Source organism: Choloepus didactylus, chromosome 10 (genome assembly GCF_015220235.1).
Source record: "Choloepus didactylus isolate mChoDid1 chromosome 10, mChoDid1.pri, whole genome shotgun sequence".
NCBI classification, from domain to species: Eukaryota; Metazoa; Chordata; class Mammalia; order Pilosa; family Megalonychidae; genus Choloepus; species Choloepus didactylus.
In genome coordinates this window covers 77,140,670-77,168,223 of record NC_051316.1, presented here as the reverse complement: position 1 = coordinate 77,168,223, position 27,554 = coordinate 77,140,670, and the positions used below count along the sequence as shown (strand labels likewise).

Below are 27,554 nucleotides of genomic sequence, written 5' to 3'. Positions count from 1 at the left end.
ATCTAAACTTAATCAACACTAATACATCTGCCCCAACAAGATTGTATCAAAGAACATGGCTTTTTCTGAGGGACATAATATAAACAAACTGGTACAGGTAGATACCTAGAAATGGAATTGCCAGGTCATATGATAATTCTATATTTATTTCTTTCAGGAACTACCATATTGCTTTCCACAGTTGCACCATTTCACATTCCCACCAAGAATGCAGGGTTTCAATTTCTCTGCATCATCCCTAACACTGTTTATTTTCCATTTTTAAAATAATGAACATCCTCATTGGTGTGAAGTCATATCTCATTGTGGTTTTTATTTCATTGATAATGTAATCTTTTTGTGAGGAGAATGTGTCCTTACATATTGTGTCTGTAACACCTATCTCCATGTCTGGCACAAATGAGGTGCTCAATTAAAATTTGTGGAATGAATAAATGGGTTAATGAATAAATAAATTATCAGTGGTTGGTAGAAAACTAGAACTAATGAAAATTGTACATAAAACCTACAGATTTTGAGAAAGGATTAGTAGCATCATTTCTGGATAATGAAATAAAGCCATTCTAGAAAGCAAGTAGCTAGACCAACTTGTATATTTTCACTTTTATTGTAAGAAGCAAAACTAAAGTATGAGAAGTCAAATAGGGCAGATAAGTGCTTCCAAAGCAAGTAGCTTTCAAAACTTCCTTACTTCAAAGTCTGTTTGAGAGCTTGGAGATTATAAAAAATCCTCAGTCATTTGGTTCACCAGTATATGGCTTCTTCCCATATTCACCATGGCCCTCAACAGACCAGAAAAGGATTACAACTCATGAAAAGAGGTTTATTCTATAGAGAAATATTTTGATAATTTTCAGAGTATCCTCAAAGACCATAAAAAATAGCATAATTTTTTGTATGAATAGAAATATTTTGCAGCCAGAATTCGATTAAGGTTTTAGGTTAATAAATATATAGAATAACAGATGAGAACATTTTAGTTGTGCGTGTGTGTGCATGTTTGCATGTGTGTCTGTATGCACCTGCTTGTCTGTCTCTCTGAGTATGTGGGTATTAATGTGTTTCATAATAGCTTCAACGTAACACTCCTGTTTCGAATTGCAATGTGATCATTTAGTGTCAGGTACATGTCTTTTTTTTATTTACTTTGAAATGAGGCATTTTTGTCTGAGGTACACACTCACGTTCAACCCCACACTGTCTTACCAATCTTGCTGAACCAGCACAATAGGACATCCCACACTGTGCCTTTTAACAAAGTCTCCGCACTGACTTCTGGGAATACTTGAAACTCTCATGGACACCTGAGGATATATCATATCATGGCTTGTTAAAATCAGTCTTGCATCTGTGTCCATGAATCTACAGAACATAATCACTTGTCCCCTACCAACTTAGAATAATCTCCTAGCCCTGTCTGTGTACTACTTAGAAAATAATCAAAATAAAAATAATAATAATTTGGTTTTGTATGTGCATTACTAAACATGCTGGTTGTGGCTAAAAAAACTCTAATAGTTATTAAAGGCTATCTTGGGAATAACAGTAAGCAAGTCTGTTCATTAGTATCTTTCTAAATTTCTATTGAATAGTTATTTGTGTTAGGTAGCAATGCAAGAAGAGTCCATGATTGTACATGGGGTTTTTCTCTGTTCATATAAGTAAAACACACTTACGAAGTTTAAACACCGTATTTATTCATATGTAAATAAATAGTTGAATCATTAAGTATGTGGTAGATTGCCCCATATTTAGTTATCTAATTGCCTTCTATGCACTTGTCGTTCATATTTGTGCACTCTGGTGACTGCGTGTCCATGCTGGACTGTCTTATATCTGTATCTTGATGTGGATAATGGTGACTACTGAATTTGGAACACTTTGTATATGCCCTCAAAGCTGTTTCTCACACATTGTCCAATAGAAGAGACTCCGTTTTCCTGAGAACAATGTTGACATTGACTGGAGTACCAGAATTCACAAAGGAATCTGTCCTTTATCCAACCACCATGCAGATTTTCCTTTAGCTACTGATGGGCTTTGCCCTGTTGTGTCTCCTTGCCAAGTTACCCTCCCGTATGATTAGGTCATAAAAATATTCCTAATGCTCCAAGCAGTCACCTACATGACTCATCATATCATGCTACGATATATGAGTTTTAATAGCAATAATCTTTATTAATACTGAAAGCTTAAATAGATCAATTACAACATGAAATACAGTGTACGCTCAGCAAAAACACCTTCTGTAGCGCATAAACTTCAGTCTTCTGGGCTTAATGTTTATCAGTATCTTGAGAAGCATTTATAGCCCTTTACACACTCTTTTATGATTCTGTTATTGATTAGGTGGTGATGCCACCCAGCCCTAGGACATGGTTCACTATTTTTCAATTAAAATGAAGGAATATCTTGTTTGTTGCAGGTTCTTTTCAAGCAGTTGGCCTGTGGGACTCTGAGAGATGCTGCTGCTCATGACATGTTGGAATATCATGATCAACTTCCTGGTTTGGATTTCATCCAGTGGCCAAGAGCTTTGCATGGTAGAAAGCAGGGGTTGGACTTTTCAAAACAGTAAACCAGGTAAGTTTCAAGAGAAACAGCTGATCATTTATTACTTGCTCTAAGGGTTTTAGTGTGCTGCCAAGATTATTGAAAAATGTATAGCTTTTCTATTTGTTTTCTGAGTCCATTGAACAGGTTGATGAAGAATGGGGCTCCCTTGACTTCAGGAGACTGCTTCTTGTAATAATTGAGTCCCTTTTCTCTCAAAAGGAGAGATGAGCTATTTTAAGATACATGGAAAGTAGGTACAAGAATACTATGGATGCTAATTTAATGCAATAGCCAAAACTTGCATGCTATGCAAGTACTCAGAACTCTTAATGGCGTAAACAGTTTTACTTTTGAAGGTGCCCTTAAATCATTATATTTAACAAGATAAAGAGACGCATTAGTTCTTGGCACATGATCTTATAAATATGCTTCAAGATTACTACAATTCAGAATGTATACTGTTATTCTGCCTTTTATTTCTTTAAAAGTATTTATCATTCTAAATTTTGTTCACCTAAGCATAACTTAAAACAGTAATGTAATTATATTATTATTGTGGCTTTGAGAACTGAAAATAGTATACTCTTATTCATGTACATTTTTTCCCTACCTTTCTCTTTTGTTTTCTGGAAACTCTTCTCAATTATAAGCTATGTTTTGATCAGATTATATTTTATCTTTTGCTTTAATTCTCTTCCTCTCCTACAACATAATTTAAATTTCTTAACAATAATTATTTGAGGAAAACACAAGTTATTCTTGTCCTCTGAATTTAAGCATCAAAGATTTTATAGCTTCCTTGAATTTATGCATTCTCAAGGCAAAATTTTAAGTTTGAGTGTAAAAACAGAGAAAATATAAGTGAAATTCATCAATTTAGAAAAAGATGGAGGAAGTTTATTATATTTGCCAATGCTTGAGTTCTCTAAATTTTTTACAACTGTAGATTTCTCACTCTGAAAAATAATTAGAATTCAGTCAATAGATTATTCCCAGATGTAGACGAGGACTTCCAAAGTGTTTGAAAACAATTGATTCTCTTAAGTTTAATAAACTTCCTTTCCCAATCCTCTAATGACTTACTTGTCTATAAGGTAATATCATGAAGAATACAAAGCCCAATAATCACAAATTTTAAATTTGTTGGAAGTATTGTTTATCACCAAACTCATGGCAAAACCCTTATATGATGAATTGAGTTGGTGGATAATGTTTTCCTGTTTAGTAGCAAAGTGGGTTACCCACATTTAGAAGAGTTCTGTCAGTCTGCACATAAAAAAGGTACATCAGAACGCAGGATGCATTTGTGGAGGTAAGCTCAACCCAGTTCAATGCTTCATGGCATTCATATCTAGAACTTAATTATGGCGAGAATGCTTCATGATAGCCCTGCATGTAATTAAGCTTCTGATGTCTTAAGTTCATTGTAAATAGGTTCATTTCAATATTTTCAACAAAATTGGGTTGCATTTTAAAACTCAGACTTGAAAGAAGAAAGAAAAATGGGAGATCACATTAAGTCTGTTTTGAAGGTAAATAATCGTGTAATAATACAATTAGTAATTATTTCTCTTGTCACAAAAGAAGAGTTCCCCTTTATTTGTAGAGACTTTTTTTTTAATCTTCATTTTATTGAGATATATTCACATACCACGCAGTCATACAAAACAAATCGTACATTCGATTGTTCACAGTACCATTACATAGTTGGACATTCATCACCTAAATCAATCCCTGACACCTTCATTAGCACACACACAAAAATAACAAGAATAATAATTAAAATGAAAAAGAGCAATTAAAGTAAAAAAGAACACTGGGTACCTTTGTCTGTTTGTTTGTTTGTTTGTTTCCTTCCCCTATTTTTCTACTCATCCATCCATGAACTAGACACAGGGGAGTGTGGTCCTTAGGGCTTTCCCAATCCCATCGTCACCCTCATAAGCTCCATTTTTATACAATTGAGACATGTATTTTTATGCTTTAGGATACTTTATCTCTTATACTATATGAGTCACTGATACGGAGAAAATATGCAACAAGTAATTGTGGCCCAAGTGTTATAAAGAAGCATAACTCCTTATCTCTTCACGGAGTCTTTTGAAATGAACCCTGTTGATTAGGACGTAAGAGAAATGTGTCCCCTGCTGTTCTATATTGGGATATCTGATTTAGATGGCCCTCTGAAACGTAAAAGATTCGATATTGAATTCGTATATTTTCACAGTTAAAGGTCAACTCTTTTAGAATCAACAGAAAATTTATATGTTACAGTTTGATGGTTTATATTAGTTTTAAATTCGTTTTTGTTCCCATTTGTATGAATGTTTTTTTTTAATGGTGATGCATTTGTTAGCTTCTTTGTAAAGTTAAAAGACTTCAAGGTGTCCCAATTCTGTTTCTCAGAAGTTTATAGCAGAGCTATAAAAAATTTGCACTGTTCCTTAGCTTAGAAGCAATTTGTCTTTCTTAGAGCATGTTTTAAGTAAAGGTTTGCCTAGCTCAGGACTATATTAATGTATGTTCACACATGGAAGCACTATTAAGCTATAAAGACAGGATAAAAAAGGTGAGATTTTCCAAAGTACTTCTGATAATAGCATGCCCCTGTAATGGGATATGTGATCTCCAAGGTGGCTTGTGAAAAACATTTAAGTAGCACCTCTGTGTGCAATGAGTCCCTTACTCTCTACAGAGAGCGACTGGCATTCACACCTGTGAAACTACATATTCTGAGGTCTTCTGAAAATAAAATCTTGAGAATTTAGTGAGGCAGTTGATTTTATCATGCAAAATCTCATGTGAATCTTACATTATTTCTGGACACATATGTATTTATCCTCCAAACATGTTTCAAGGTTTACCACACATAAAATAGTATCTGCCCAGAGATAAATTAGCATCTTCCCCTGTCCTGTCCTCAAGTAGTTCACACTCATAAAGAAACAGACAGGTCAACAGCTCACTGCAGACAAAATGAACTAAAAACTTTAATGATATGTTTCAAGTAAAACTCGGCAAAAACTAAGATGAAGTTCTGTTAAAATTAATAGAGTATTAGAAGGTTTTTGACACTTAAGAGGCACTTCAGCTGCACAGCTCAAAGGGAGGGGAGGATTTTAATTGATGGGAAATAGGGTGTGAAGGCATTCTAGGCTGAAGGCACAGCCTGACAAAGACACTGTGGTAGAAAAATAATTGTTATGTTTGGAGAATGGAAAGCTTGATACTTGGGTGTCATACGAATGCAAGAGGAGGCTGGACTTAGCAAGTGGCTGTATTGGAGTGTTCCACATGCACAGCTATGGTGGTTATAAATCTGAAAGTGAAATAATCTAATCTATACCTGAAGAAAATGATTCTGGCAGAGGGTGGGGTGACAGCAGGGAATATGTGCAGAGAGAAGAGATAAACTAAGCGCGTTCTAAAATATCAGTTCCATGAATGCACACATACTGTCTTTTTCAGCCTGCTGCCTCTCTAGTAGCTAGAACACTACCTGCCCTTTGTTGATTCTGTTACTGTATGATAAATGTTGACTAAATGAATGTTTCTCAATGGACTTTTCTGCATTTGCAACTTCTTCCAGTTTAGAAATGGTCTAAAAACTCTTCATACCCAGGATAAAAAGAATTTGATACCTGGTTTTAATCACACACACACACACATACACACATTAAACTCTCTCTCAGTATGTGTTTGAAATTAAACTTCAGATCCTGGTCCTGAAATTTATGCTGCAATTAAGATGGGGGCAGCTGCTACCCTACTTTATTTCCCTTTGAGACTTTTATCTCTCAGGCTTTATCTTTCCCTTCATCATTTTATCATCACATCAATCACTTGTTTCACTCCTGGGGAATACAGCATGCATCGCAGGCACATTTTTATGGTTAGAAAGCAAACCCACCCTACTTGGTACATTCTGCTTACTTAAACCTAATTAAGTAATTCTGCTGAAAGCATTATGTCCTTTCTATCACAATGCACATTTAGTCAAAGTAATAGGGAAACTTTAAGGCTGTGGAAAAAAAACTGGGGAAGAGAGCCTGAAGAAGACACAAAAGGAAAGGCAGTGACTTCAGTTCTGCCTTCTTTAACACAACCTTCAAATGAGCCAGGCACATTAACACCTCTGATAGAGGACACTCCCAACTCACAGCATCAGGTCGACTCCAATTATTTTAATGAAAATTGCCATTATTGTAAGGCTCTGCAGGATGCACCAGTCAGTTCATTTTGTATGATTGAGTCATCTATTTTCAGAGAAGTTCTCTTACAGTCTGCATAAAATCCAAGAACTATTTTCTAAGTATGCAGACTTACAAAAATGTAGACATAATTCACTAGAATGTAATATTCTTGAGGCCAGACTCTGTCTTTCTTCCTTAAGACCTTAATTCCAGAACATAATGCATACTCATAAATGTGTCTTACGAGTGAATGAGTCAATGAGTATCAAAAACTGTACTGAAGAGCAAAATTGGAACTTCTCATTATCTACTGCATTCTTTTTTTAAATGCAAGTTTATTGAGATATACTCACACATGATATAATCCATCCAAAGTATACAATCAATGGCTCATAGTTTCATCGTATTGTTATGCATTCATTGCCACAATCAATTTTTATACATTTTCATTACTCCAAAATAAAGAAAAAATATATATTAAAAAAAAAGAAATAAACAATAACACCCAAACCATCTTATACCCCTTACCCCCCCACTATTATTTATATATTTTTGTCATTATTTTATTACTCATCTGTCTATACACTGGTTAAAGGGAGTGACAGCCACCAGGTTTTCACTATCACACGGTCACATGGTAAAAGCTGTTAGTTATACAATCACCATCTTCTGGATTACCATTTAACGGCTTCAGATATTTCCTTCTAATGATTCTAATACACTTGAAACTAAAAAGGAATATCTATGTAATGTGTAAGAATGACTTCCAGCTTGACCTCTTGATTCTATTTGAGATCTCTCAGCCACTGAATCTTTATTTTGTTTCATTTGTTTCCCCCCTTTTGGTCAAGATGGCATTCTCAATCCCAGGATGCCCAGACCAGTGGCTTCTATATTTTTAACTGTAGGAAGTATCTCTCTTCTTAGTAGATAGAGCTAAGTGTTAGAGCAAGTGTATCTTATCTTCTCATGGCTATCAATATTGCCATTATTTAGTAACAGATATTTTTAATCACATAGTGACATATAATGGTAACCAAAGAATAGTGGTGTGGAGGATTTAATCCAAATAAAGAACAAGAAAAAAAGAGAAAGAAAAGCATATACTAAATGTCTCCTTGCCTTTTAAAATAAAGTGGGGCTCTCTTCCACAAGACTTCACAAACAATGAATTTTTATTCTCTATAGGTATCATATTTTTGAGAGAAAGAAGTAAGGTTTACCGTCCTCTTGATCTTCCTACAATGTTGGGTGTGAACAGGTTCTCTGAGAAGAAGTCACTGGAATGCTATAGCAGCAACCTACCCTTTCCAGTATCCAGGAGGAGACTATGCCAAATTTTGGTTAAGAATATGCTATAACGTTTATAAATACTGGTTTCAAATAAGGCCTGGGTTTGACTACCAGCTCTATTACTTTTGGATTATATGGATCTCAGGCAAGTAACTTATCCTCTCAGAGCTTTGATTCCCAATCTGTAACATGCAGATTATATTGGTAGTGGACTCCCATGCAGTTGTGAGGATTAAAGAATAATACGTATGAAACACTCAGCAGAGTATCTGATACATTGTAAATAAGTTATTGTTCTAATTATTATTACCATCACCCTTATCATCATTATTATTAATATCTTTAAAATATTAAATAATAATACCTTTGTAGCAAGTTTATCTAGACATTTTCTTTTTTCCTTTAAGCCAAATGTCAGAATATTTTACCCTTGTCCTTGAGAAGTGTTAGTTGGTGTGGTGGTGGTTATTATATTTACCTATATAAGCACTCTCTTCTTCAGGCTCCTTGAGGAGACCTTGGTTATGTCAACAACTTCCTTCTTAGGATGACGACAGGTCTAAGAGTCATGGCTAGTGTTGTGACTTTGAGATACTGCCGTTTAACAATCTGTTAGTGCTCAAATAATAAGCTAAATAAAATCATATTGCCAGGTGCCTTGATAGCAAAAAAAAAAAAAAAAAAAAACATTTTATTTTCATCCAAAGATCACCACAGTGTTGTTTTTTTTTTCCATACCAAATTATGGTCTTCTGAATCAATAAAACACACTGAAAGCCTCTAAATGAAACAATTGATACCTTACTGTCAAACACATCATGCTGCTCTATTGACATAATTCTCTAATTTAGAAATACTACATTAATATGCATTCATAGAGACTGTCCTTGGGAACCCCTTTCATTCAACAGGCAATATCTACAATTATGCTTTTAACCTTTTTTTAACACATGTATTTTGTAAGAAAGACTCATTAATTTTGAAATGAAACATTAATATTAAAAGGACATTTAACATGGTCAAATAATACTTTAAAAATTAACTATCATGATTAATGTCACAACATGCCATCTAAAACTATATTAGGAATATAATGGGAATAAATCAAATTCAATTCCAAGTCTTTTTGCCCAGTGCTAGAGGACTGTTAGCTCTGGGTGACTCTGGTATTTTCAGCTAAGGCAGAGTTTAGGTTATCAGCTGAGATGTGACTGAAGAGAATATAAGCTAGGAAATTGCAGAGCAAGGTGGACAGTGAGTTAACCAGTACTGAATTAAAGGATTCCAGGCATTGGAAGGCCCTAGGCTTTAACAGTGGGATCTGCAATAAGCCAAGACTGGAAAGTGGCTCGTCTTCCCCAGGTAGCTCACTGCTGCCCTCAGGGAGGAGCAGAGGAAGCAAATGGTGGAACAGAAAGGGATTCAGAGATGCACTGGGGAAAGGAGCACTGAAGTGATGGACTGTGGAGTTGAACGGAAAGTCATGCAGAGTCAGGCGAGGGCTAACGGTTTGATAAAATGTGTGTAAGAGGTTTTGGACTGAATGGTAGGAAATCCCTCAGTGAGTAAAAGGAACATTTCATTAGAAAGGATTTATTCATACTGAGGATAAGGTTTAGCATGAAATTAAGGTACTGCTGGAGACAATCTATACAAAGTCTCTTGTGCAGAATTGTGAAAGGAAGAATAACCAATACCTGACTATGTCATGTCTCTATCCCAAAATGACTGTAGCATAAAATAACAATGACAACCACCCCAAATTGAATATCATGCCCAACGCAGATCTTTTATAGGAACAACCCTGCAGTGTAGATCTAGATATACACATATTCAAGATAAAAATACTAAGTCTTAGAAAGGTAACTTGCCTACATCACATGAAACAATTTCTATTTCTACCTGCCTTTCACCTACAGATAGAGTCAAGACAATCTCTAATCTTAAATGATATGAACTTTACCCTAAAGGACATTATGATGTTAATGACAAGAAGAGCAGATAACATTATTGTTATCATTAATGATCATTATTGTAACATTGTCAAGAATAAGCAAAGGCTGGAGCTCAGGTAGAAAATAAGAACTGTAGAGTTTCAGAGGAAGAGGAAGTCATGGTGGGCTGGGGGCCTCGTGGAAGCTTCATAAAAGAGGTGGATCCAGAGTTGGGCCTTGAAGAAAGGATAATATTTCAGAAGATGCTGGGACATTTTGGCAAAAGAGAATGGTAAGAGCAGAAGTGCAGGAAGAAAACACATGACATTTAGGAGCAGCTAAATGGATTCATTTGATTGTATGGAAGAGTTTGCAAAAGCAAGTGCAGAAAAAGATGTTTAAAAAGCAGGATTGTGGAAGGCCTTTAAATGTAAAGGTAAAAATGTTGAATCTGAATTCTGAATATATTTAGTGGTGAGCAAAATATGGAGGCAAAAATATGGAAAAATGCACTTACAAAAACCTAAATCAAGTGAATTTAGCGTTTGTAAGTTATTTATTAATTTTATTACATATTTATATTTTTATATTTGTGATATAATATATCTTATATTCTTTATTAAATTATTATTTAATAAACATCCAGACAGGAAGTCCTAAGGACCTAAATTTGAGGGAACAAGCAGCAGGAATTGGACAGGAAGCTATGGGGTCTAAGGTTGCACCTAATTGTTGGTAATGAATGTGCATGCATGACATGAACCGTGGGGCTCTTCTGAAAAGAACCATACTGTATATCCAGTCTATTTCAGCCTGCTTAACCTTAAAGATAATCAAAAGACATTGACTCTTAGTTGTTATACCACAGATACCACAGTAATTCATGAAGGCAGTCTACATTGCAATTCTAGCAATGGGAAATTATGTCTTCAGATAAATTGAAAGATGGAACTGAAAAAGTCCTCAAAGAAACCCATCCTTGCTACTATTGCTGTAGCTAAGACACTGACGTGTGAAGACTCCAAGTGAACCTAGGTTATCCAGTAGAGTAGCACACAATAAATGATGATTCTGCATCATTTACTTGGAAATGAAAATTTTCGGGCTTCCAATATTTTTATTTGTAAGGATGTCTCGTAAGCGTCTCAAAATTAACCTGGGCAAAAATGAAATGTCATACACCCTCACAAACTTGCTCTGCCACCTTCCACCAGTTCTTCCAGCTGGGAAATTTGTCTCATTCCCTGCCACATCTAACCATCACCACATCCCTTCTGTTTCTTAAGTATCTTTTTCAATTCATTTGCTTCCCTCCAGCTCTGATGCCACACCCACAACTTGGATCCGGTTACTTTCTCATCTGGATTTTTGTGCATGGTTTATTTCATTTTAACAATATTGTGCTACAGTATTTTAAAAATAAGCCTGTTTGTTCTGTTTTCTGTTTTGCATTTACACATTTCAAAACCTGTGGCCAAAAGCAAATCTCATTGTTATTCCCCATACCCTTGAGGAAAAAGCCCGTATGTCTTATTGTATCGTATGAAGTTCGTCATGATCAAACCCATTCTTATCTTTCCAGACTCAGCCTCCTATCCATATAGCTTACCTTTTGCCTCTTTACTATTACACAAGCTGTTTACCCCTCCGCACCATGTCTATCTGACTGACTCTAATTTGTCCTTCTCAGCCCCTTGAACATATCTCCACCACATCTCGTTTGTGTGCTAGAGTGTGAGTCCTCTAAGGCACTTGCATTCATCTTTGTTACCCCAGAACCTCGTATCTTGCAGAGCAAGCATATATAAATGAACATATGCTTTTCTTCTCAATTATATCAGGAGTAAATAATATAAATCTTTATCAGTTTTGATGATGGAAAATCAAACTCTACTTTCCTCTTGCTTGCTTTTGCTTAACTGAGATACCATTATGGGATGGGGGAAGGAACAATAAATTCTTGAAAGTCTTACTGTGGAAAATGTGGGCTGGAAAAATGATATAAATTATCAGGGTTAAAAACAAAAATTTTATCTCTAGCACTGGAAATATTGCAGATGGTATTCAAATGTGACTCCAAAATGTGATTTCATGAATGATTAGTATTTATAAGAACAATCAAAGTAGATTGACAGCTAATTTTGATAGATAAGTTTTAAGAGTTTAAATATCTTTTTTTTTTCTTTTTTTTTTTTTTGGTTTTGTTACTGGAATTTGACAAGGCTGTAAAGATCAGTAAATTTCCTCCCACTTTGAATAAACCATAATCCACATTGCATGTATGGCTCCCTCTGTCTAGATCTCTAATCTAAAAAGTCATACAGAAAATTAAGAATTAACCCCTCAAAAATAAGAACTAACACCTATGAATATGTTTGTTCCCATCATTCCTTAACTTAAGAAAAGCATACCTAAATTCTACACACTTTTCCTACTTCTGCAACACAAGTACAAAAGTAAAATAGGACCAAAAAAATCAATCTGTGTGTGATAATTAAGGTTCAAATGAGTATAATCTGTCAGTTTCTGGAAGTTAGATTAGAAATAATGAAAATAAAATAGATCAGTATGGACATGCAAGAATTAAATGTAAGAAGAACTCCAAACAGTTGTTTTTTTTTTTTTTTAATGGTTATTAACAATGCCAGAAGAGGCATCAAGGAATTTCCTAGCTCAGAATCCTGACTTCCAGTAATTATCAAATCCATACTTAGCAGAAAGCCTCTGAACCTATTCCATGAACATCTCCAGAACATATTTTACGTAAATTTGATTGTTAAATGTGATCTAATATAAAATGAGGAAGCACAGTTATTATAGTCTAGTATCTAAGCAAACCTATAATAAATGTTATTTGAAAAAGAACATTTGTTTCCTGGTGCAAGCTTGCAGCAGAATGAATACGTGATTCACTAGAGAAAATGTAGTGTAGAATTCTTTATCAAGCCAGAACCTTCTGGAATACATGATTTGGAGATCTGCTAAAAAAAAAAAAAACTACCTTGAAAGGCATGATAAATGACTGTTTGATCTCATTTGTCCTAAATTCTGCACTTCATTCACCCATGAGTTATAGTTGTCTCTCCCTTGTGAGATATGTCCCATAACTCATTCTAGTCAATATGATGCATTTACTACTGAAAGATTTGTATCTTGGAAATAACGTGATTGTTTCAAACTGTGGTCTCTAATTAATCAGAAGGTAATTGCATTAAGTACCTTCCTACTTGCCAAGTCTAATCATATTCCACCCAGGTGAGTCTGCCTGGCCTCTGCATCTGGAATGCTTTGTGATTTAATCAGGGGCATGATTTAAAGGTAACTCCATGACTGGACACTGAAGGTCCCACAGATCTTTGGGTTATAAAGATCAATAGCACATTCAGCTTGCATTTACCACTTGGCATTTTGTTTATTGTTTGGAAGCAGGTTCAAGCAAGCATTTTCCACATGCAAAAGGCCAGCAACTGTGGTTTGAATATACCAGGAAAGTATTTGCCATTTGAGTCTAGAAACAAGTCTGTCACAAGTCAGAATAACATAATAAGTTCTAGGGGAAGTGAATTTAAATATCTTCTGGATTTGCTTAAGATAGTGTGATTAAACTAGTAAGAGGGTATATTTTCTGTCTACACATCTATTTACTTCCCACTAGACTAAGCATCTTAAGGTCAGGTACTGGGTCTTTTCCACTGTAGTATTCTTCACTCTTAGAACAGTATCTGGTGAATAATGCCTGATACCTAATAGTCCCTTAATATGTATCTATAAATAAGTGAGTGAATTAATTGAAGAAACAATGGGTATACATATGATTATTATTGTAGTGGAAAGAATTTCTTAATATTCAGTCAAAGATTTTAATGGTTAAAAGAAAAAGAGATGCATCCTCTTATTTACTTTAGAAATCAAATTTAAATATTACATTTAAAACATTGGAAGTAAACCACCTTGTGAATATTCCCAAATTAACCCCCTATTTATTTTTTAAAAATAAAGTTATCTTTCTGCTAGTATAAAGTGACATTTGTAGAGCTCTATAGGTGTTTCTAAATTTTACCCTATTCTGCATGTAAATTCTCAATCAACTTACCTTCTGTTTCAGTAATTCTCCTCATGTTTTAAAAGAAATAAAAGCAAGTATTTTTCAGAGTTTACAGCTCTGATCAGATATTTTGATATTTCAATGAAATTCTTTAAAAGAATTATTGCAACTAACTATAATTAATGTTATATTATTTCTGTTGATGTTAGTGAAAAAAGGAAATAAGTACTAGGATTGTCACATAAGAATATAATCACTGAGTTTTGATATTCTGATCTGAGTCCATTCGGGGTCTGACTATACCAGAGAAGAATCAGGCAATGGTCCTGTGGCTTTTAGGGAAACTTGTATGTTTTGCAGTTCTTTGATGGAGAAGTCACTGGCCTGACACAATTGCATTTACCCAGCTTGCCGTGTGCACGGAGAATGACCTGTCTCTTTCATTTTTAAAATAATGAAATATAATATTACTGAAATGGGTGAAAGTACCATGCACGTTTACTATTAGATTTGTAAGGACCTGTCCCCAAAGGCATAGTCAATCATTCATGCCCTTATATATAAACAACATCCAGGTGTTTTAGCTCCACTCTACATTCTTTGCACTGAAAAAAAAACAAAGGGATGTTTACCCAATGAGACAGATCTTGACAGTAGCTAATACAGAGGCAATAACACACGATTTCTGGGTAATCTAATAACTTCCTTAGTTGTTCCAAGTGTTTATTTTCAAGAACCTAAATTACATAACCATCTAACATTCTTGGGTTTCTTTGTGTATTTGTGTTCTCCTTAGTTTATATTTGTTATAATCCTTAAGGCAATGAATTGCACTTTTGAACATATTAACTCCTTTGCTAGACTGTGAGCTCCTTACGGGCAATAGCATATCTTATTTGCACCGTATTCCAGTGCCTAATCAAGTATTGAACATTTAGTATTTCTCCAGCAAAAGTTTGCTGAATTGATGAATGAAAGTTTTCTGTACTCTATTTTTACAACATCTTTGAATGCCCATCCTTTGCCTTTCATCTACATCTTCAAATAACTCTGAAATTCAGTTTATCACTCCATTTAACATTCTCTTAAAAGATCACTAAGAAAATATTTATTAAGTATTACTATATCATAATATTGAGCTTTGCTTCTCAGGGTTTGTTATACCCCCTTAATTGTCTTGAAAGGACTTACAATCTAGAAGGAAGGACAAAATAAAACCACATAAAAGGCTAACTTATAAAATGAGGGGGTAAAGTTGAGTAAAATAAACACAATAAATGACAGGAATAAAGTGTGTTCCAAAATTCTGCCTAAGCTAGGTTAATTCAGGAGATACTTCTCTGGGGAAAATTATCTGAGGGAATCCTAGAGAATTGGTTGGTTTGAAGGACAGAGGGGCCTCTTGGGAGAATTCAATCTAATGGAAGAGAATCAGTAGACCAACAAGATCTGGTAACCAAGACTTAGGCATCAGAATTTATCCCCAACCTAGCACCTCCTTTAACAATGAACTCATATCAGAATTTTATGGGGAAAGAAAGAACTGTGACATAAAACTGAAATAACTGTCTTAGCATCTGTAAGAGAGTCATATTGATGATATCTTACTATCTTATAAGATACTGAGGCACAGAATTTTAATACATCTTTAGTAGAAGATAATAAAAAGGGACAGAGACATTGTCTGCAATATTCCCTCAAGAATATTATCCAGCTATGGGAACTTGACTGTGCAAGTAATCATTGGCACCCAGGTATGTAGTGTCTGGAAGAATCACGGATGTCCTGCATATTCATTGATACTTAGTGGATGTAACAGTACCTAACTGAAATATCAGTGTTACCCAGCAAAGACTGTTTCCAGCAGCAGAAGACAGAAGCAGGAGAACAGCGTAGTAGAGGCCAGACATACTTTTGAGTCCATGTTGACTCCTTTTGGGGGTATCTCAGAATACCTGGAGGAAGACTCAACATGGGGTATTATTAGCGAGTGACAGATTTTGTAAGCAACTGATATTCAGAAGAGGGTGAGGTAACTGATACATGGAACAATCAGCAAAAGCTTCATGAAGCAGGTATAACTGACTCCAGATCTGTAAGGGGAAGCACTAACACCATTGTCTATATGGGAGACCATTAATGTAGCACATGACCAACTTAGCTCAGTATATATAATCAAGGATAGTGAGAGGCTAGGTTAAAAATGGATATCAAGGTCAAAATTTTAAAAGCCTCTAACTTTGTCTCTTTAAAAATCCATATTGCAGACCTTCTTAGAGAGTAAAATCCCCTTGACCCATAGCCATGAAGAAAACACTGGCCACATGTTAGCTTTAATCTTCAAAACTTTGTAAGTTATATTATGTTGATTTTGTATAAATCAAAGTTGAGGCCCAGAGATATTAAAGGATTTGAGATCATATTTTTGTGGTTTCACAGTCCACTCTTACTTTGTTCTATTCAACTCCCTGAGCTCAAGAAGGTCAGAGCAACCTGAATTTTCCTTGACCTGTTCTACTTCCCTGTATAAAATAAGGGTCATTCCATTTTACAGAAAGATAAGAGAAAACATCTATGGTGGATCTCTACTTCCTTTAAAGTTAATCAGTTCCTTTAAGGTACCTCTCCTGATATGTCTTGGAAAACGTTGTCCTTGAATTCTCTTTCATTTTTTTTTTTTTATTTTCAGTGCCTTGTAATGAGTTCCCAAATGTTGCATATACTTGAGTGATTCATTTTGATATGTAGGAAATAATGTGTCTCTTACTTTAACAGAAGGCATGTGGTTGTGCCCTGAATGACCAAGAGAGGGAGTTGAAGAGTTGAAGATAAAAAAGAAAGAAAGGAAATAGTTTGTAAAACATGATGAAGGGAGCAAAGAAGAGTTTGAGCTTTAGACAGATGAGACTGGAATTAAAGGCCCCATGAGGGTAGTTTGAGCAGGATTGACTTGAAATGAACTTCAGAGTAGGCAAGGCCAACACTCTGGAATGGAAATAAATGTGATTTGGGGGCTAGAGATGAAGATACCCACTCTTGACAGGAGATCATTTAAGGTTTTTCTCCACTACTGAATGAGGAGGAACCTTCTATCTATTCTAGATACCCGTGAGTACCCAACTTAACTGGTTTCAGGGACTGTGTTAAAGCTGCTCCAAATACACATGAAGGTTGCCAAAGGTATAAGCTGCTGTGCTAACGATCGACCCTGAGGAAACCCTTCAGTTCTAGCTGGGAAACCTTGTTCCTGAAGTTGGTGGGAAGACAAAAGTACCCTAAAATGCTGAGTTTTGTTAAAGAGAGGCATCTAAGAGGGAGCGAGCTACTCTGTTGCTGCTTCTAACTGCTTTATGTAAAACTTATTTAACCACATTTCATCTCGCCACATCAGTTCGACTTAGCAAGAATAGCCTACAAAGAAATCTCATGCTACTAAAATGGGTGTGAATTTGTCTTGGAGGTTTGAAATAATTGGTAGATAAATCTAATTTTAAGAAGTAAATGGAAAAGATCTTCAATTTACACAGTTCAGATAGCATTATGCACAATATGGTTTTCTCCTAAAGTGGGGAAATTTCCAAGTTATTTATGAATTCAGTGAAAAAATTTGGAATGTGCTATCAAATACATCTTGATGCCACTTGAACCCAAATATTAGTCATGCATTTTTAAATTCCAAGAAGAAAAATATTATCCTCATAAATGGACATTGGCTACTCTTTTAAACTGTCAGATATGGACCTTGGAATAATACAAGGGATGCTTGTATAAGGTTCAATGGAGGAGAGCAGTTAAAAATAAATCGGTCTCCAGGAAACTTTTTCTTGATAATTATGGTTGAAACTAACTTTTTATGCTTTTGTCACTGAGGTAATACAGTAACAAGGATTTTAAAAATATGTTCATATATACCATTATCTGCAGAAAATATTGATTTTAATTCCATCTTAGCCCTCATATGTATCCAATTGCCCCCTATGTTCTCCACTCCAGGATTTATTTAATGGCCTCTTAACTTTTCTCCAAAGCTCAAGTTTGGCCCCTACTCAGTCTGTTTGCCATGAGATGGGGTTTTATATCTGGAGGAAAAGGGAGTTCCTCTTTTGTCCTTTCTTTTCTAAATAGGGAGACAAAAACTGTGTCTGGCACATTTTCTAAGGGTATTAGTTAGCTCTGGTGTCTGCCTTAGGAGTTGAAACATTGACAGTCAGAAAAGGACCAAGTTTCCTCTCCAGGTAGGGATGCCAGGAAGCACTCACTTAGGTGCAGCTACTGCTAGGGGACTAAGACCTAGTTTTGGTGTTTGCATTCCTTCCCTTCCCTGGTCCTAATAGGACCCTTGGTTGCCCAAAGTCATAATAACAGCGCTTATAACCTCCTCTGATAGTGAAGGAGTTAATTAGATGAAATAGTAGGAAGCAAAGCACAGTATGCGTGGCAGAATTCAAGCTACAGTCCTCCCTCCTTCCTCTGGCAGCTTAGAGTTTCCATGTGCTGTTCTTCATTAACTTGGCACAGAGCTATCCTGGGTCCTGGGCTATGTTTTCTGCTTTTTTTTGTTTGTTTGTTTGCCTTTTGGAATAAAGCTCACTCCTAGGGACTTGATTACCGAAATACTAAGGAAACATTTCCCCTGAACGAAAGGTTCCTGAGAGTTTCTGTGGCTTCCTTTCTCAGTGTTGGTTAAATTTTAGCCCTGATGCATTTGTCCATACGAGAGGACCACTGTGCTTTTTCCATTGGCAGAACTAGGTGGTTGATAAAGTTATAAAACTGTGTAAGTAGAATAATGAAGAGCCTCATTTGGGCAGGCTGCATTCCAGAGCAAGATAGCTGCTGGATATGAAATAAATGTGCTTTTCCCAGTGGACAGGTTCAAGGAGCAAGAAGACATGTGGTCAGCTCACAGGATGGATAACAACAATTATATTGGGTGTTAGGAACAAACTGGTTTCCTTAAAAAAAAAAAAAACAGTCAATGAATATTTATTGAGCATCTGCCGTATGAGAGGCATTATTCTAGGTCCTTGTGAATGTAGTGAACCAGCAAGATTGATCCTAATGACAAGGACTATAAGGTGCTTACATTCCAATGGGAGTGGGCAGATCACAAATGACGACAAAAGAAAATAACTTAAGTAACTCAAAAGAGGCTAAAGGCTTTAGTCAGCTTACTTGCATCAAGGAGTATCTGAAGATCAGGAAACCTTTGCAGTCAGAGCAGGGTTGGTGTTTTATTGAATGAAGAGAAGAGAGGGGTACTTGTCCTTGTGATCTGGCTCAGGGAGTAGTTTTTGTGTTTAGCTTCTGTAATTCTTGCCTCTGGAGAGGTTGAAGATTCTTCTTGTTGTTTTACCTCTTGCTGAGGATCATTGGTACAAAACCATCTGAATAATGTCAGAAGAGTTATTTTAAAAGCTGGTTTTTAAGCCTTACAGTTTGTTGGTTAGCCAGAGTTCAAGGGCAGAGGAAGTAGGAAAAAAAAAAAGGAGGAAAGTGAATAAAAAAGGAATGGAGGCAAAGGTTAAAGGCTATTTTAGTTCTTTTACAGAATGTATATAAATAAATAAAATATCTTCAGGGATTTTTAAGTTGAATGCAGGAAGTAAATTCAGGGAAGTGTGGAAGACAGCAGTTAGTGAAGGCTTCTCTAAAGAGGTAACATTTGAGTTGAAACCCTGCTGTGGAGAAGGAGGCAGCCATGTGAAGATACAGGAGAGTTAGCCACAATAAACGCTCTGAGGCAGGAATAAATTTGTCATGTTCAAAGAAAGGAAGAACAAGAAAAAGAAATATGTGAGATAAAGTTAAACCTGGAGAGTTCATTGGCTGGGCTTTGATACTTGGATTTTACTCCAAGTGCAAAAAGAAGCCCCTGAAGCATTTTCAGCATGGGAGATAAACAGTCTGTTTTCCACAATGGCAAGAGTCTTCAGGTTGCTCTGTGGAGTATGGACAATCTGGGGTCAGTAGGGGAAGCAAAGAGAGCAATTAGGAGTTTACTAATGTAGCCAGATGAGCAAGGAGGGCAGCTTGTACTGAGGCTGTAGCTGTGAAATGCTGAGTGGGTAAAGTGGAAAAGAGAGGTAAGGGTGCAGGAAAGAAAATTCATACTTGACTGTGATTGTTTTGAGCTACCATCAGCAGTTGCTGGGCTTGGCAGTTGTTTAAAGCGGGCTGTGATGGGGTGCTTTGAAGTGATGGTTCTCAAATGTCAATGTGCTTTCAAATCATTTGGGCATCGAGTTTAAATGCAGATTCAAATTCAGGAGGCCTAAGATACCATCTACTTTTCAACAAAGGCTCTACTTTTGAACAAAGGCTTGGGCCATGCCAATGATGCTGGCCAAAGAGCACATGCTGGGAAGCAAGGCTGGGGTTTCATTGGAGACCCCTCTCTTTTCTGCAATTCCATCAACTTCTTAAGGCACAAGAACGTGAACAGGCCATGTTTTACTTTCTTTCTTCTTCACCACGTGAAGATATTTTCATGGTCTATTCATTAGTCTACCCAAAACCACTGTAATCTCCTCTGAGGTCTGGCTCTCTTGGTAGATTTCCAATCCAAATTTTAAAATTGTATGAGCTTTTGAAATGACCTTCCGTCCAAATGTCTGTAATTTAATATTTTGAGGTCATTCTATCATGTGCTATTTACAAATTCTGTGTTGTCTGTGAGGAAGATTAATCATTCTTTAATGAAAAATGCCCTGGTTTCTCACTTTTTATCTACTTACACAGCTATGTTCCACCTCCACCCCACATTGGGCATAACTTACACAGCACAGACACTGGAAGTATTTGTCTCTCTGTAAATATGGAAATGTATTTCTAAATTATACTAAACAATGTTAAACTACTTTCTTAGTGAAATAGCATTTGTAAATATATGTATATAAAGGCAGTAATTTGACTAAAACTGCTTAAACAAACAAGGAATAACCAAAAAAAAAAAAAAAAGTCTTTTCTGTGATCAATTAACTTAGAAGTCCTAAGTGTTTTTTTTATTATTTCCTGCAAATAAAGAATGTGGGGAAATCACTCCAGGAGGATTATGTTCTTGAATTACAAAATTTTATGGATTGTTCAATGACTGATGACAGGGAAGAATCATCATGCTTCTAGTGATCTTACCTTCAGTTTTTCCATTAGTTTTAGGAAAATATATTGTTTAAGAACAAAAGGGTTAACAGCTACCTACTACAGTGTGAGCTTTGGCAAATTATTGAGCTTTCCTGAGCTTCAGATTCCTCATTTGTAAAGTCTAGATTTTAGCAGTACATCATGAGGTCTGTAATGATTAAATGGGATATACATGTAAAATTGTAAGCATGACGTTTGGTGCACAGTAAGCATTCCTAAGTGTTAGGCATTAATATTAGTAGTATGATTACTAATTATTATTTTCCCAGCAAGAACAAATCCGATTCAGGAAGAACTGGTTGGCAGAGCCTTCAAAACATATTCGTGATCCAAAGCTCACATACCAACTGCTAATTTGCTTGTTTATTTCATTTGATTTTCTATGCTGACATAAGGGAGGTGGGTGGCAGGAGCTTAATTTATTTGTCCCTTTTTTTGAAAATGTGGGTTTTGGCTCTCACACTATTTTGAGGCATGGCCTGGTGGTAGCATTGGGAATATGCTCACTTAGGGAAGTGGGAGGATTCTGTAGCTCTCCTGGTGGCTCTAGCGTCTTTCTTTCCCCAAGTGATCCTCATAGGTGCTAGATTGCTAGTGCTGCCAGGCCCTCTCCTCCCACAGATCTGGAAACACATGAAAAGAACCATGACTCATGGACTACAACTTTTGCAGATGCTTGATACAAGCCCTGATAGGCTCAGCTCCCATGTTTTCATCACCCCACAGATTGGATGAAGGGGAAAGGGCTCTTTGGTTTTCAAATAAAGTGCTCTTCGGCAATAACTGAGAACAACCGAGAGATACTGTGGAGGGGTTAGGACGCTGTTCCTGCCTTTTGCTGACATCAGTGGAAAGGATGGTCTGGGGTGACACCAGGGTGTCTTCAGATCCATTGAGGTATGGCAATTGAAGTATTTTGATATTTTCCTGACACACATCAGAGAAACTGTTTCCTTCCTTAATGTAATCCCACAGCACTTTGTGATTTTCTCTGGAAACACTTACCTCATTGTATTATCTTTTGTTGCAGTCGTTGTTATTGTCCTGTCTGTCCTCTGTGGACTGTGGACTCTGAAGGCAAGTTTTTAATCTTTGAGTCCCCAGCCCTAAGCTCATTGCCTTAATTAGCAGTTGTTGTGGACATGGAGATGCATAGGGGAATGGATGGATGAATGGATGAATGGCTACACAGATTAAATTAGGGAAAGAAAAATATTCCAGCCCAGTGGATTGTGGTTGATGTGGGAATTCTTTTCGATTAGCATATGGAGATTTGGTGAGAGGAATAACTGATTAATAAGCCAGTCCTGAAGTTCAGAAAACTTACTTTGCTGTCAAAGTTAAAGTCATAATTTTAAGCTTGAGAGCGCTTCTTTGTCCAGAAAACCCATAAATAATTTGAGGGAGAATTTAAAATGAAAGAAGAATGTGTCCTCAAAATTAAAAATGGAAAGCTGTGTCAGACATGACATTTTAAACCAGTTTTGTATATATAGAGCTAAAGTATTTTGAATGTGTAAGGGATTTATATGGACAGAAAGCTTAGTACTTCATTGAGAAAGAGTGATAGAAGTTCATCCTTGCACTCATTCAAATACTATTTATTAAATATAGTGTAAGCAATGAGCTGAGAGATGAATTCATCCTCATCTCAGCCTTCTGGGACCTCACAGTTACATGGAAGAGCAGACTTATAAATAAACAATCATAGAAGTAGGAAAATAGATGTATGATCATGGCACTATAGAAACACAAGAGATGGATATGCTTATATCCACCAAGAAAAATCTAGAAATAAGGAAAAGGTGACATGACATCTTAACTGGGACTAGACGGATGTTTAGAGTTTGCCATGACAGGAGGGAGAAAGGGGCTGTGGCAAGTGCAGAAGTAAAGAGGCCAGGAAGAGTAGGGTGCATTCTAGGAAGTGCAAGTATTTCAGAATGATTGCTGCATTTGGTTGTGGATGAGGGCAGTGAGTAACGAGAACAGAAAGGCAAGTGAAGAAAATCACTCAGGCCATGTGTGCTGGTTTGAATCTGTTATGTACCTGAGAAAAGCCTATGTTCTTTCAATCCAATCTTGTGGGGGCAGACCTATTGTGGGTGGGACATTCTGATTAGGTTGTTTCCATGGAGATGTTACCCACCCATTCAAGGAGGGTCTTAGTTTCCTTGCTGGAGTCCTTTATGAGAGGATAAAGGCAGAGACATTTTGTAGAGTGCTCAGAGATGCTACAATATATAATCCAGGGTTTGCCCCTGGCAGAAGCTAAGACAGAAGTGCAGAGACAGTCTGGAGACAGCCACTGAAACCAGAAGCTAAACCAGGAAGAGAAGGATCAACAGAGCCAGCCATGTGCCTCCTTTGTGACGGAGGAACTTAAGATGCCATCAGCCTTTCCTCAGACAAGGTATCTACCTCTTGATAACTTAATTTAGACATTTCCATGACCTTAAAACTGTAAATCTGTGAACTAATAAACCCCCATTGTAAAAGCCAGTCCATTTCTGGTATATTGCATTCTGGCAGCTTTAGCAAATCAAAACACCATGTACGCCAAACTATGGATTCAAAATTTATTCCCCAGTGCAGACAATGTATAACAATTGAAGAAAGTAGTCATCAGTACCAGTCGTTTTTTTCCAAATATTATGGCATAATGTCTAAAGAGCATATTGTAGTTCTGTTTTGACAGTTGGAAAAATACGTCTTCCATGCTTATATAGTCCTGAACTCATGTACTTATAATTCTTTCAGTAAAGGCAAGTGATTAAAAATATAATAATGAGATTTAATTTTATCTCTATGTAACCATTAAATATAAGTAAGTTTACAAATCAGAAAAACATACTGGAAAAAATATCACTGTTGTTTTAGGAAAATATGAAGACTCTTCATATTCTGGAATGGATTTTGTGACAAGGTCAGGAGTAAAATGTAGGAACCCTGGATTGAGTTTCTTATTAGACTAGCCAGCTCAATAAATGCAATAACCTGCAAACTTGTAGGGTAGTGTTTTACATTGTTAGCAATGTCGTGCAGAATCTGTTCTAGGGTCATATGTCACCAGGTTCTCCTGCTTAATTTTGAGTATCCGCCTTATAAGGTTTTCCATTCCTTACCTCAGATAACTTCACAGGTCTTTCCATTGTCTGGTTTAAAAATGTATTTATCTTTAGCCAAATAAATGATTAACTAGACATCGCCCTCTTAATAATCAATTTACCCAAATCTGTCAATGCATTAGAGAAATTGCTGTAGAAAATCAAGGGCATATCTTAAAAAGCTGTCTAGATCCATTTGATATCTGTTTCACCCATATTTTTTGGAGTGTCTATATGCAAAGCACTGTGTGTATATGTATGTTGTAGGGGGCAATATGTGCCCAAAGAAACTAACAGTAGCAAGCACTTATATGGCTGATATTGTGTTTCTAGGCATTATTCCAAATGCTTTTTATAATATTAACTCAATCCTTTTATATAAAGTGGAGACATTTTTAATCCCCATTTTACAGATGAGAACATTGAGTTTAAGAGAGATTAATAAGGAACTTTCTTAGGTCATGAGCTATGAAGTGGAGGTGCCAAGAACTGAACTTGTGTGGTCTGGCTCTTAGCCACTGTGTTAGAGTCCATACCTTGGAAGGAAACCATGACCTGCAAGAACCCCTGGTTAGAAAGCAGGCCATATAGACTCATGGCAACTACTCTAGGAATTTAGAGTAGGAAGAGAGTCCCTGACTGGGGTGATCATGAAGGGTTTCAAAGAAGAAGAAACATTGGAGTTGCGCATAAAAGAATTTTGTCACGTGGTGGATAAAGTGACATTTCAGGCTAGGGATTGACATTGGCAAAGTTCAGAGGTGGAAAAGCACAAAGTGTGTTTGGAGGATAACACATGAACGATTCTGTCAGGACTAGAGAGTTGGTGTAAAAGGGCAGGAGGAAGGTTATTAGGAGGATAGTTGGGGCAAATTCGAGAGAATCTTAAACCCCAGATAAAAGAGTTTGAATTTATTCTGGATTAGAAAGTTTGAGATTGGAAATTTTATTTTCTTTTCTTTTATTTTATTTTGTAAACAAAGGGGTGAGATGAAGGAAGACTAATTTGGCATCTGTGTGTAGGATTGATTAGATGGGGAATGGGAAAGATTTGAAAAGTAAATGTGAGACAATGGTTGATATTCTAATGAATTGAAATATTTCAACAAAAACAAAATAAAAACTACCACAGGATTCTAGAGTATCTTAACCCTGAAACAGAAATAGGCACTGTTCTGGTTTGCTAAAGTTGCCATTATTCAAAATACCAGAAATGGATTGGATTTTATAAAGGGGATTTATTAGGTTGCAAATTTAGTTCTAAGGCCATATAAGTGTCCAAACTAAGGCATCAACAAGACGATGCCTTCATTGAAGAAAGGCTGCTGGTGTCTAGAACACCTCTGTCAGCTGGGAAGGCATGTGGCTGATATCTGCTGGTCCTTTGCTCCTGGGTTGCATTGCTTTCAGCTTCTCATTCCAGTGGCTTTCTCTTTGAGTGTCTATGGGTTCTCACTTAGCTCCTCTGGGGCTAACTCTGGGCTTCATCTCTTAGCTTAGCACCTCCAAACATCTTTGTCTGCATCTCCAAGCATCTGGGACTGTGTCAGCCCCTGAGCTCTCTTAAGGACTCTGGTAAACTAATCAAGACTCACATTGAGTGGGCAGGGTCACACCTTCATGGAAATAATCAAAAGGTCTCACCCACAGTTGGGTGGGTCACATCTCCATGGAAACAACCTAATCAAAGGATCCCACCCATAATAACTCTGTGCCCACAAGAATGGATTAAAAGAACATGGCGGAGGCGGGGCAAGATGGCAGACTGGTGAGCTGTATGTTTTAGTTACTCCTCCAGGAAAGTAGGTAAAAAGCCAGGAACTGCGTGGACTGGACACCACAGAGCAATCTGTCTTTGGGCATACTTCATACAACACTCATGAAAACGTGGAACTGCTGAGATCAGCGAAATCTGTAAGTTTTTGCGGCCAGGGGACCCGCGCCCCTCCCTGCCAGGCTCAGTCCCGGGGGAGGAGGGGCTGTCAGCTCCAGGAAGGAGAAGGGAGAATTGCAGTGGCTGCTCTTACCGGAAACTCATTCTACTGATTCAAACTCCAACCATAGATAGACTGAGGCCAGACACCAGAGACTCTGAGAGCAGCCAGCCCAGCAGAGAGGAGACAGGCATAGAAAAAAAACAACACGAAAAACTCCAAAATAAAAGCAGAGGATTTTTGGACTTCTGGTGAACACAGAAAGGGGAAGGGCGGAGATCAGGCCTTGAGGCGCATATGCAAATCCCGAAGCAAGGCTGATCTCTCTGCCCTGGGCACTTTTCCTTAATGGCCCTGGTTGCTTTGTCTATTAGCATTTCAATAACCCATTAGATCTCTGAGGAGGGCCGTTTTTTTTTTTTTTTTTTTTTTTTTTTTTTTTTTTTTTTAAATCCTTTTTGCTTTTTCTAAAACAATTACTCTAAGAAGCTCAATACAGAAAGCTTCAAAGAATTGAAATTTGGGCACATCAAGTCAAGAGCAGAACTAAGAGAGCTCTGAGACAAAAGGCAATAATCCAGTGGCTGAGAAAATTCACTAAACAACACAACTTCCCAAGAAAAGGGGGGTGTCCGCTCACAGCCACCATCCTGGTGGACAGGAAACACTCCTGCCCATCGCCAGCCCCATAGCCCAGAGCTGCCCCAGACAACCCAGTGTGACGGAAGTGCTTCAAATAACAGGCACACACCACAAAACTGGGCGTGGACATTAGCCTTCCCTGCAACCTCAGCTGAATGTCCCAGAGCTGGGAAGGGGGAGCAGTGTGAATTAACAGAGCCCCATTCAGCCATCATTTGAGCAGACTGGGAGCCTCCCAACACAGCCCAGCAGCCCAGAACTGCCCTGGGGGGACGGCACTCACCTGCGACATAGCACAGTCATCCCTCAACAGAGGACCCGGGGTGCACAGCCTGGAAGAGGGGCCCACTTGCAAGTCTCAGGAGCCATACGCCAATACCAAAGACTTGTGGGTCAGTGGCAGAGACAAACTGTGGCAGGACTGAACTGAAGGATTAGACTATTGCAGTAGCTTTAAAACTCTAGGATCATCAGGGAGATTTGATTGTTAGGGCCACCCCCCCTCCCCGACTGCCCAGAAACACGCCCCACATACAGGGCAGGCAACACCAACTACACACGCAAGCTTGGGACACCAATTGGGCCCCACAAGACTCACTCCCCCACTCACCAAAAAGGCGAAGCAGGGGAGATCTGGCTTGTGGAGAACAGGTGGCTCGTGGACGCCACCTGCTGGTTACTTAGAGAAAGTGTACTCCACGAAGCTG

At 37.2% G+C, this 27,554-nt stretch overlaps 2 protein-coding genes across 9 annotated transcripts in view; one reads left to right on the top strand and one right to left on the bottom strand.

Moving 5' to 3' along the window:
* The window catches only part of LINGO2 (leucine rich repeat and Ig domain containing 2), a 1,372,285-nt gene that overhangs the window by 1,030,560 nt on the left and 314,171 nt on the right, over positions 1-27,554 (top strand). For all 8 annotated transcript variants that reach the window (XM_037797548.1, XM_037797547.1, XM_037797541.1 and 5 more), the window contains one exon: positions 2,426-2,583. The gene's annotated coding sequence lies outside the window, so the exon portion shown is untranslated. The remainder of the gene's footprint in view (positions 1-2,425; positions 2,584-27,554) is intronic.
* Positions 1-27,554, bottom strand: part of LOC119545235 (H(+)/Cl(-) exchange transporter 7-like) — a 159,197-nt gene that overhangs the window by 11,536 nt on the left and 120,107 nt on the right. The gene's annotated exons all lie outside the window — the stretch shown is intronic.